Here is a 13232-nt window from a genome sequence, read left to right as displayed (position 1 = left end):
GCCGACAGACATGAAGTATGACGGAACGCAAGACCCCCTGGAACACTTGACGGCCTTTGAGGCCAGGATGAACCTAGAAGGAGTGGGAGACGAGGTCAGATGTCGCGCTTTCCCGGTCACCTTAGCGGGCCCGGCAATACGGTGGTTCAACAACCTCCCGCAGGGCTCGGTGACCCAATTCTCCGACATCAGCCACGCCTTCTTGGCTCAGTTCACGACTAGGATTGTCAAAGCCAAACACCCAATCAATTTGCTAGGGGTAACACAGAGACCCGGAGAGCCGACCAGGAAGTACCTGGACCGTTTTAATGACGAGTGCTTGGAAATTGACGGTCTGACGGACTCGGTGGCAAGTTTGTGCTTAACGAACGGGCTCTCGAATGAGGACTTCAGGAAACACCTCACCACAAAGCCCGTCTGGACAATGCAAGAGATCTAGTGCGTGGCCAAAGAAGTCAGCCCGGTTGTGGCTGCCAATAAACGGCAGCCCGCCTACAACCAAGCCCGGCACTTTGAAGCAAGAGAAAGACCAAAGGAACACGCCAGGGACGGCGGTCCGAGTAAACCACCCAAACCGTTCCCCCGAGTTGGAAAGTTCACCAACTACACCCCCCTCACGGCATCGATCACTGAAGTTTACCAACAGATAGCAGAAAAGGGGATACTGTCGAAGCCCCGACCACTGAAGGACAGGACGGGAGGAAACAAGAACCTCTACTGCGAGTATCACAAGGGTTACGGGCACAAGACCCAAGACTGCTTTGACCTAAAGGACGCCCTCGAGCAAGCTATCAGGGACGGTAAACTCGCCGATTTCTCCCACCTTATAAGGGAACCAAGGAGACGCAACCGGGACCACGACAGCGAAGATAGATCCCGACCAACGAGGCGACGACAAGAATCGGAAGGTGACGACCACGGCCTCACGGTGGTAAACGTGGTGACGGCCAGGAATACCGCCCCGAAGTCGAAATCGGCGCAGAAGAAAGACGCCAAGGTCCTAGCGGTCTCCACCTCACCCGTTAGAAGTCTTAAGGGTCTCCCACCTATCTCTTTCGGCCCGGAGGATCAATGGTTTGACGAGGCGCCGGAAAGTCCGCCCATGGTCATCACGGCTAGGGTCGAAACTGGCCTCGTCAAACGAATCCTGGTAGACACGGGGGCAGACTCAAATATCATGTTCCGAAACGTTTTCGATGCCCTGGGATTGAGAGATTCCGACCTGACGACCCACCAGCACGGTGTGGTAGGGTTAGGAGACCACTTCATCAAGCCGGACGGAATCATCACACTCCCGACCTCTGTGGGACAAGGGCAAAGACGGAGAACAGTCATGGCAGACTTTGTAATATTACGAGATTCGACGGCTTATAACATCATCCTGGGGAGAAAGACCATTAACGACCTGGGGGCAGCTATCAGTACGAAACTACTGGTGATGAAGTTCATCACCGATGACGGATCCGTGGGATCCCTCAGGGGCGACTTGGAAACGGCGGTCGCTTGAGACCACGCCAGCCTTTCTCTCAGGAAAAAATTCAAAGAAGCGTCAGGGGTCTTCCTGGCCGACCTGGATGCCAGGGTAGACGACAAACCCAGACCAGAGCCAGAAGGAGACTTGGAAAAGTTCAGAGTCGGCGAGGAGGACGATAAATTCACATTCATAAATAGAAACCTCCCCCACGAGATAAAGGAGCCTTTGATGGAAATGATCAGGGCCAATGCCGACCTCTTTTCCTGGACACCTGCCGACATGCCCGGGATAGATCCCCAGCTCATGTCGCATCACCTGGCCGTAAAGGCAGGAGCCAAACCAGTGGCCCAAAGAAGGAGAAAAATGTCGCAGGAAAGGGCGGAAGAGGTGGCCAAGCAAACGGCCAGCCTTTTAGAAGCGGGGTTCATCCGGGAACTGGACTACTCGACTTGGTTGTCTGGTTAAAAAACACAATGGGAGGTGGAGAATGTGCGTGGACTACTCTGACCTCAACAAGGCCTGTCCCAAGGACTGCTACCCCCTGCCTAATATTGATGCACTCGTCGACGCAGCGGCGGGGTACAGGTATCTAAGCTTCATGGATGCCTACTCAGGGTACAATCAAATACCGATGCACCGACCCGACGAGGAAAAAACGGCGTTCATAACGCCAGGGGGCATCTATTGTTACAAGGTAATGCCATTTGGTCTAAAAAATGCCGGAGCCACATACCAAAGGTTGATGAATAAAATATTCAGCGAACTCATGGGCAAAACAGTAGAAGTCTATGTGGATGACATACTCGCAAAGACCGCACGACCCGACGATCTCCTGAGCGACCTTAACGGCGTTTTCTCGTCCCTACGGCAACACGGCATGAGGCTTAATCCGCTCAAATGCGCGTTCGCCATGGAGGCCGGAAAGTTCCTGGGCTTCATGATCACTCAAAGAGGAGTGGAAGCCAATCCCGAAAAGTGCCAAGCGGTCCTTCAAATGAAGCGTCCGGGTTGCATCAAAGACGTCCAGAGACTTGCCGGAAGACTGACAGCTTTATCCCGTTTCCTCGGCGCATCGGCAGCAAGAGCCCTACCTTTCTTCAATTTAATGAGAAAGGGAATGACGTTCGAATGGACCCCAGCGTGCGAAGAGGCATTTAACCACTTCAAGGAAATCTTGGCGGCACCACCGGTTCTCGGGAAACCCAGAGCCGGAGAACCGCTCTACCTCTACCTGTCAGTAACCGAGGAAGCGCTTGCCGCGGTCCTCGTTACAGAAGAAGCAAAGACACAACAGCCCGTTTACTTCGTGAGCAGGGCACTCCAGGGACCAGAGCTGAGGTACAGCAAACTAGAAAGACTGGCGCTGGCGCTCCTAGTGTCCTTCCGAAGATTAAGACAATACTTCCAGAGCCACCGTATAGTCGTGAGGACGGATCAGGCGATTCGACAAATACTGCAAAAACCCGACTTGGCTGGTAGGATGATGACCTGGGCCATCGAGCTCTCACAATATGACCTACAGTATGAGCCCCGACATGCAATCAAGGCCCAGGCAATGGCAGACTTTTTGGTGGAGATAACAGGGGACCCTCCCAAAGAAACGGGCACACGGTGGAAGCTTCATGTGGACGGAGCCTCCAACCAAACATCCGGAGGAGCAGGGGTCATCTTGGAAAGCCCAGCAGGGGTCATCTATGAGCAATCGACCAAGTTCGAGTTCCCAGTGTCAAACAACCAAGCAGAATATGAGGCTCTCCTGGGCGGACTAATGCTGGCTCGGGAAGTTGGGGCGACGAGGGTCGAAGTATGCAGCGACTCCCAAGTCGTCACCTCACAGGTAAACGGAAGCTACCAAGCCCGGGACCCCCTCCTCCAAAAATACTTGGAAAAGGTTAAGGAAATGACAAGCCAGTTCCAGGAGGTCATCGTCCAGCACGTTCCAAGAGAAAGGAACACACGGGCAGACCTCCTGTCGAAGCTGGCGAGCACAAAGCCAGGATCGGGTAATCGGTCGCTCATCCAAGGCATGGTGAAGGAACCAACGGTCGCCCTCCACTTGACGAAGTTGAGCCCCTCATGGCTGGACCCCATCACCAACTTCCTGGAACTCGGCAAGTTTCCCGAAGATGAGAAAGCAGCCAAAGCTTTAAGAAGGGAGGCGGCCAGATATGCAATCATACAGGGACAACTATTCAAAAAGGGACTCAGCCAGCCCCTATTGAAGTGTTTGCACCCCGACCAAACGGGATACGTGCTTAGAGAAGTCCATGAGGGGTGTTGCGGACACCACATCGGGGGCAAAGCCCTGGCAAGGAAGCTCATCCGAGCAGGATACTACTGGCCGACAATGATGAAGGACTCAAAGGAATTCGTCAGAAAATGCACGAAGTGTCAACAAAACGCCAACTTCCACAAGGCACCGGCCTCCGAGCTAAGCTTGCTAACGACTACACGACCTTTTGCACAATGGGGAGTCGACCTCCTGGGACCTTTCCCGGTCGGCCTAGGACAAGTCAAATACCTCATCGTCGCCATTGACTACTATACCAAATGGGTGGAGGCTGAACCACTAGCCACAATATCGTCCTCCAACTGCCGGAAGTTCATGTGGAGGCAGGTGATAACCCGTTTCGGTATCCCGGAGGTCGTTATCTCGGACAACGGGACCCAGTTCACCGACAAGAAGTTCATGGAATTCCTCTCTGGCCTGAGGATAAAGCAAAAGTTCTCCTCAATAGAACACCCCCAAACAAACGGGCAAGTAGAGGCCGCAAACAAAGTCGTCCTTCTTGGTCTAAAGAAGTGCCTAGACAGTAAGAAAGGAAACTGGGCTGACGAACTCTCCTCCGTCTTATGGTCCTACCGGACAACCGAGCAAAGCGCTACGGGGGAAACTCCCTTTCGCCTAACATACGGGGTCGATGCGGTAATACCAGTCGAAATCGGCGAACCAAGCCCCCGACTACTACTCGCGGGCATGAGCGAAGCGGTCGAGAAAGACCTGATTGAAGAAACAAGGGAGATGGCTTACCTAACAGAAACGGCGCTGAAACAAAGAATAGCCCTGCGTTACAACGCAAAAATCCTCAAACGAGATTTCGAGGAAAGAGACCTCGTCCTGCGATGCAACGACATCGGCGTCCCGACTCCAGGAGAATGTAAGCTAGCGGTAAATTGGGAAGGTCCCTACAGGGTAAGGGAGGTACTCGGCAAAGGCGCTTACAAACTCGAAAGACTCGACGGCAAGGAAATACCCAGGACATGGAACGCAGGTAACCTAAAGAGGTTCTACTCTTGACCCACCGGCTCACCGACCAGGGAGCCTAGCCAGATAGTTGATATTCGCCCTATCCACATGTTAATTCATCTTGTTTACTTACTTTGTCAAATACTTGCCTAGCTGACGAGTAATTTTCACTTGCTCAAATTTTTTACTTGTTAAAATTTTCTTACTTCACATCTGTTTCACATGACTAAAACCTAAAACGGCACCCCGGGATTGATCACCCCGGGAGCCAGACGGCTCATAGGCCTTAACCAATTCGACGACGACGCAACCAAATAGGTCCGAACTGTTGCCAAACGTGAAAACAGCAAGACGGGCACAAGAAATAAGCCCGCCCAGAATAAAAGGTAACACGATAACGGCAACACGACAAGACAACGAAACGAGCGCAAATCACAAAGCAATCAAACGAGAATAACTTATAAAGCATCAAAATATGGAACAGACAAGCAAATTGTTCAAAACAAACAAAATGACAAATACACACAGTTACAAGGAATCACTTCCTCGGCATATCTACAACCTCGCCATCTTGAATCATTTTAAAGACCCCAATAGCAGAGGTGTCGAAGTCGGGAGCCACAATCTTCAGTTGAGCCTTCAAGGCATCCTCAGTCATAGTAATTGCATTCTTTCCTTGATCCTTGGTCGCCTTCAGCTTCTTTTTGAGCCCCTCAACTTCCGACCTAGCGACCTCAGCCAACGAGACAGCTTCGTCACGCTCCTTCTCCAAGGTCGCCACACGGCCCTGGGCAGAGTTCAGCTGGCCCTCCAAGGTCATCTCCCTCTCGATTAGGCGGGCCACCGACTCGTCCAAAACTTTCAACTTCTCGGCCGCGGACACCGCCTTCTCCTCCGAAATCTTGAGCTTCTCCGTCATTTCGGACAACTGACCTTGGAGCTACTCAACTTGGACTTTGAAATCATTATTGGCTTTAACGGAGGACTCGAGCTTCCTCTGGAGAGCTTGCATCCCCGACAACTCGAACTCAGCCTTTCGGGCTATTACGGCTCCCCGGAGCAAAGTCCGATACATCCATCTAGCCTGCCCAGCCAGTTCAGTGCCAAGGAAATGTTCCTCCGTCCCGGGGATCAATTGGGAATCTATAAACCTAGTTGCATCAAAATTCCTCTCCATGATACTAAGGGCCCCCTCCGGGCTGGCTGACGACCTCCGCCTCTTGGGGGTGTGAATGAGCTCCACCTCATCATCTTCTTGGTGAGAAGCGGTTGAGTTCCCGCCAGTTGCCTCCTCGGGAACAGGGGAACCCTGATCCCCGATAGGCCTTTTCCCCGCCTTAACGGCCTCCCGAGAAGAAGCCTCACCCTGACCTTCAACCCCCACGGCCGGACCCTCTGACTTCCCGGTCTGATCCTCCCCCTCCCCAGCAGCCCTCTCCGTTTTCTCGTCGTCACTTTCCTCAAAAAGGTCTTCATCAAGTTTTCAAGTCCGACCACAGTGGCAGACATTTCCACTACAGCAAACAACAAACGCGTTAGTCGTCAAAACGGATAAACGAAACAACAGTAAACACAAAGACAAGCAAACAAGACAACTCACGGATATAGCTCCTGCCGGCCTCCCGTTCACCCATAAGAAGATGAGGGTTCACGGGGTTCTTTTCAAAAATAGCAAAAAGAACGTCAGCTATTTGTTTATCCACAGGCGACAACCTTTTGTACGTCACCTTGATGAAGGAGTTCGACCCCGCCCCGAAACTCCAGTACGTCGGGATAAGGCGCTCCCCCTCTAACGACAACCAAAAGGGGTGACGACCTTTGACGGGGCGAACTTTAAAATACTTGTCTTTGAAGCCGTGGTAGGAGTCCTCAAAGAGGCCAAATATTTTCCTACCCTGGGCAGAACGGAAAGAGAGAAACCCCTTCCTCGCCTTCCCCTGCTTGGAAGGGTTGGTAAGGGTAAAGAAAAAGAGAAAGACGTCTACTGATACCGGTAACTCCAGGTACTCGCAAACCATCTCGAAACAGCGGATCGAAGCCCAACTGTTCGGATGGAGCTGAGAAGGGGAAACGGATATCCGGTTGAGGAGCGCCATTTGGAAATCCGAGAACGGTATCCATACGCCGACTTGTGTGAACATGGATTTGTAAAACCAAATCCAATCGGGGACCCGAGGAGAATGGAAGTTGAGCTCATAAATATGCTCGCGGGGGGCAGGAACGGAGACCTCATAGTTGGCTTCTTCGTCTGTCCCACCGCACAAGTGGCCGGCTTGCCGGAACTCGGTCAACTCTTCCAAACTCATTTGATTGGGCGACTCCTTTATATCGTCAGTCACCCAAGCATACGGGTCGTAAGCCGCACCAGATCCAGAAGACCGGGAGACAACGCGAGGCATACCTACAGCGGGGTACCACTCCGTTAGTCTATGAGGTCGGGAGCCCGAAAAAACTCAGAAACTACGCCTTTTCAACTCAATCGTGACCAAACACGGCTAAAAACTACGCCTACCACATAAACCACCCAAAAACCTATCCTAGAATGGTACCCCTCCCCTAACTCACCTACCCCAACATTGAAAAACCATTCGGCAAAAATAAACTAGCCATGCAACAAACGCAAACAGCAATCGCACAGCAATAGGACATAGCACAGATACCAAAGGATAGAGGCCAAAAAATTACCTGGAATGATAAAAGAAACTTGGACTGAAAGTTGAAGCAGGAGGGAGTTCGCACTGGAAGCTTTGGATGTGAGGGAGAGAAGGAGTTGAAAATAGCAAGAGTGGAAGGTGGATAGGGAGAAAACTGTTTAAAAACCACCTCCAGAAGCGCGAAAGGAAGCAAGGGCAAGATAGTCTTTGCGCGCGGATTTTTTCAAACCATTATGAGCATTAAATGCCCAGTGCAAAGAACGAAACGGCAAACGGATGCCACAGCAAATCAAGAGACACGCGTGCAAGAGACACGTCTCTCCCACGGTCAGCCGGCCCGACGACAACGCACGAACGAAGACATCACGTGCCACCAATGGTCTCCACGGCCATCGCCGACGCGTCGGGGGCACTGTTACGGCCTGGCCCAAATTCACGTGGGTCAACCCGACCCGAGTTCCCTCCGGCCCGGCCATGCGTCCTCCACCCGACCCGGACACGCGTCCCGTACGGCTTGCACACAGCCGTGGGACAGCGTCCTTGAGGGTATGGGCATGTCCACTTGAGGGGCCCACTACTGACATGTATATAAAGGGGAGACTGGCTCTCCCCCCGAGGTACGTGACGTTCTTACATCATCCCCCTTCCGCCTGCACATATTCTGACAAGAGCGTCGGAGTGTCTTTGCAGGTGGCACCCCCCTTTTCTCCACGCGAAGTGCTCGGGACCTCTTACACCCGGGATCAGGAGACCACGACCAGACGAGCCTCTCCACTATCCCAAGCGTTGACCCCAGAGTCCTGACCCGATCCGTCCGGTATCCGACCTACCGAACAAATGTATAGTGTGTGAAAGTTTGTGATATTGTAATAACTAGAATTAAAAATGATCCAATCTATCTCTCTAAAAAAACTAATAATATATAATAAGGAATGAAATATATCCCAACCATAAAAACAAGACGAGGAATAACATTTGTTGATATAGAACAAGTATATATAAGTTGATTAATTGCCCCATTCAAATTAATTAAAACTTAATTAAGAAACTTGATCATTTATGACTTCAAAATTATTTGCTAGATTATTTAGTGTGTATTAATTAATGTGAGCTCAAGAATCAGCTCGCATTGCATTCTCAAAGTAAGGCTCAACTACTAGCTTTGAAATTAAAACAAGGTACTATACATGATATGAATTTGTGAATTCTAAGCTTTGACATAATAAACACACAAAAAGAATATTAAGACTTGGAAATATCAAATCATAAATTGAAGTCAAATAATTAATCCTATAACAGAATTGTCTCCAACCAAATTGAAACGCATAAAAAAACGAAAATTCTGTTCATATTTTAAGAGTGAGTTTCTATTGATTAGCCAGTTAGATTTTATCATATTTTGACCTTTTATATTGAGGTATATATATATGACCAACCAATAATATCATTGTTGTATGGATTTGGTTGGCAAGAAAAAATGCATGTAAAAGAGGGGTTTTCAGAATATTAAGTACATATTTTCCTCTCTTTGAACAGATTTGCATATCTATTTGTTCATCATCAAATTAAAGAGAAGGAATATTTTTGGTGCCACTGATATTTGACTTTGCAACGAACTATATTTACAGCTCATACGTACTACTGACTACTAAACTCAAGACAGCAAAATCTACTTACCACACTTTTGGGGGGTTCTTTAATTAAATATTATTATTAGAATAGCGCGTTGTTGTTGAACAAAATTACAATGTAATGACACTACTAGCTGTAAACAAGTACATGATTTAATTTGTACATTCTGTTTTTATTTATTTATTTTATTTCTTTCTAATAAACCATATATGATAGCTAGCATCGCATCATCCTGCTAAGTATAGATATAATGTTAAATCTGTGTTTGAAGTAAATTATTAAATTAAAATTTATCATCTCATTGCAAATATGCATGTATTTGTATTTTGCTTTTCACGTTTCAAAATTCCAATGCTGGTATAAGCGAACGAAATTAATCACTCGACTAATTTAAATTGGTTATCGTATTCGTATTCTTTTATATGTATTTTATCTGGATTTTGTTTTTTTCGACTTCGACAGGAGGTGTCAATCAAGTTTGTATCAAGATTTTAATTTGGGAAGTAGATACGATTTCTCTTGCAAGTTGCTCTTAAGATTTAGAGATCGTGCCCAATAAAAATGTAAAAATAAACAAATAAATAAATAATTATAGAAAACAAGAAGTAAAAAAGAACAAGTGCAAAGAATAAAGAATTAAAAATTGCAATACTTGTATTAAAATGTGCAGCAATCGACAAGTGCTTGGATAAAAATGACATGATTTAAATAATAGAAAGGAAAAAACAGAATTGAAAATGATTGAAAGAAAAATAGAATCTTCCAATACTTACATGGACCCATGACTCTTGTTGTTGGTGCATTAGTGTGACTAGAAATTTTCAGAGCAAGTGAGTGTGTGAATGAATGGAAGCTCCCCTAACTTATTGAAACTAATCCTATTTATAGAGAAAAAAATCCTAAACTAATTGATATAATATTGGACTTTTAAGTAAACCTGCTCTTCAAGTAGTCTTTGATTTCAAGCAAACTTGGACTTCAAGTTGTAATATTTCAGATTTTTAGAAATTAAATAATAGATTAATTATGATTTATTTTATTTATTCAGGGTATTAATTTCAAAATTTTTTATATTAATTAGATATTTTTTTATTATTGATTTAAAAGCTCGGATAATTGAAAAATAATGAGGATTTTAGATATACGGTTTAATTTGAATAATTAGATTTTGAACTCTATTTTATGATTATAAAGGAAATTGGTTTCTATTATCTTTAATTATTGAATTGGAGTATTTATTTAAAAATAAATTTTATGTGGATTAAATTTGGTTTTAATTAATATTCTACTTAAACCTAAATTCCTCAATTTTATACACAAAATCCTAATTTCCAAATCTAAATCTAACTCTAACTGCCTCATCGCCTTACCCACCGTCACACCCCCCATTTCCCTAAATTACACACACAACACAAATCAGAAACACACACACACACAACAGAAGGGGGAAGAGAGAATCGGGAGAGAAGAGAAGGGAGGGAGGACGGCGCCGGCAGGCATCACTGTCGTCGTGCGTTGCCGTTGAAGGAGGAGGAGCGCGAACCAGACCCATGGAAGGAAGGAGCATAGCACACGCAGAGGAGGAGAAGTTGTTCGCTACTACTGAACCTTCGTTGCCAATGATTTGCAAAGCTGAAGCTCGTCACTGCTGCTGTGCCATCGCCGAGGAGCTTGAAGGGAGAGTGGAAGGCTGTCTCGCAGCCGTTATACTCGCCACCACCTAATGCAATCCATTATTATTTCATTAGAAAAAAAATAAAAGGATGAATAAATCCTGAAGATTTACATTTTAGACATATTAGTTCCTAAAAAAAAGTGCAAAAATGTTATTTGTACACCAAAATAATCAGCCACCAATGTATTTGTGTATAAATACATGTGTGGTTTAATTTATTTTCAATATATATTTGCATTCCAACATATATTTTATACTGGTGGCTGACTTTGGTGGCTGATTTTGGTGTACGCATAGCATTACTCAAAAAAGTATTAATAAAATTTTTCAGTATAGTCGATGTGTACATATTATCTCTAAATTTATCCCTATGATTTAGGATAGAAGATCTTAATTTGAACTAATTTGTCCATGTTTGCTATCGTAAAAGACTTTATTGATATATTTTTTTATCTTTTAGAATCAATCTGTATAAAATATAAATTTTTAAGGGTTTATTTATCACTTTATTCTTTAAAAGATTATATGAATAATAAAATTATTTTGTAATAGTTAGAGATATATTGATCCATATAATTTTTTTCTGTCAATTTAAATTTTTAGAATTTGATTTCATATATAACAAAATATCAAAATTTCTATGACAAAAAAATTAGAATTTAATAATTGTTGATCGAAATTCATCCATATTAAAAAAATTTGTATGAGAAGACTTGTTAAAAATACATCTTCTTATCTAAAATGTTGGGACAGGAAGTTTCATCACAGCAGTGATCTATGTTACATGATTTGTGATTTAAATTGAAAACAAAAAACGAAAGAATATTTTATCCAGATTAGTAACATTCTCTTCATCCGCCACAAAGAACAAAAGAAAAAGAAAAAGAAAAAGTTAGGCTTTAGGGTGCCATAATAATGCCACTATATATCGTACACCAAGCCCGGCCCACCCCATACTCATTAATCAAGCGTTGCATGTAACTTGTAAAACTAATTTCGAATTTAAGTTAATATCATTATGTGTTTCTTATTTAATAGTTAAACTATTGAATAAAAAATAGTCAAATTTTTTAATTCGATACTAGTATAATATTAACTTTTTTATTAGTACTTAATGTATGAATATATAGATCAATTAAATGTATTTGACATTAAATAATAGATATTATAAATTTTTTCATTAATATTCAAACAAACGACAAAATTTTTCATTTTTCCTTTTATTTTCTTTTTCACATATTTTTCTATTTAAAAATGTTATTTAAATACAAAAAATAGTCATTATATATTTATATATGTTGATTTACATATTTTTAATAAAAAATAATCATCTCTCAAAATTACAAATTAAAATAATCAATTTTTTTACATTAATATATAACCAAAATTTTTTATTATGAACAAAATATATATTCATATATATAACAATTACTTAATAACTAATTTTTAATATCCAATATAACATGATTATTTTATTTCTTTCAAACATATATACTTCTAAAAATTAAATTAAAAAATATATTCAACCTCTTTCTATTATCTAAAAAAGAATAATTTTTTTATTAAAAATGAAAAAATTTGAACCAATAATTCTTTAGATAAATATAGAGAGATTATATCATTTAAACAATGATTCATTGGTCCTAAAAAAATATAATTAATTGATGACACAAACTTTAATTTGACTCGACAAACATACAAAATTACAAATCAATATTCATCATTCATGACTTTTTAGACTGCAAAATTCATGCACGTGTTGTGGGCCAACAGCCATGCATGTAATGATCCATATATGTTCCTTGTATATAATATAATTTTTATAGTCTAATTTTAGGGAAAGATTTGTTTGTATTTTGAATTTTTTTTTTGTTTTTAATTTTTTTTGTTATTAGAATTTTGTAAAAAATAAAAAACAGAATTTTATTATTTTTATTTTTTTACAAATTTTTTAAAACAAAAATGACTAAAATTGATAAAAAATAAAAATAAAAAACACAAATCAACATAAATTTTTGGATATACACCTGACACGTAAAATACCCAAATGATCATTCAGAGAATAGAAATATATGCAAATTAAAGGATATTTATAGCCTATGACTGAATTTGGAATCATCGTTGCTATATAATTATAGATTATAGAAAGACCACCGACTAGGGACTATTTCTGTATACAGGTAGGGGCATGGGGGCATCAAATTTTTTACCCTATGTTTCTTATTCAAATTAAATCTCCACCATAATTGGAAGTTCCCACCGTCCCTGTTCTCTCTCTCTATCTATCTAACACCCCCCCCGGGGGGGTTATGTCGTGTACCTATAAATTAAAATAACACAATTCTAATTTCTAAGTGAGGGTTTAATTTGAATTAGGCAAGAGTAATTTTTTTTTAGGTTAAATTACATTGTTAGTCTTTATATTTTTATTGAAATTATAAATTAGTGAGATATTTTAAAAATTTATAATAAAGTCTCTGTATAAAATATAATTTTATAATTAATTCTTCAATAATGTTTATAAAAAAAAATGCACATTTATTATAATAT

Source organism: Arachis hypogaea, chromosome 14 (genome assembly GCF_003086295.3).
Source record: "Arachis hypogaea cultivar Tifrunner chromosome 14, arahy.Tifrunner.gnm2.J5K5, whole genome shotgun sequence".
NCBI classification, from domain to species: Eukaryota; Viridiplantae; Streptophyta; class Magnoliopsida; order Fabales; family Fabaceae; genus Arachis; species Arachis hypogaea.
This window is presented reverse-complemented; position numbering follows the sequence as displayed.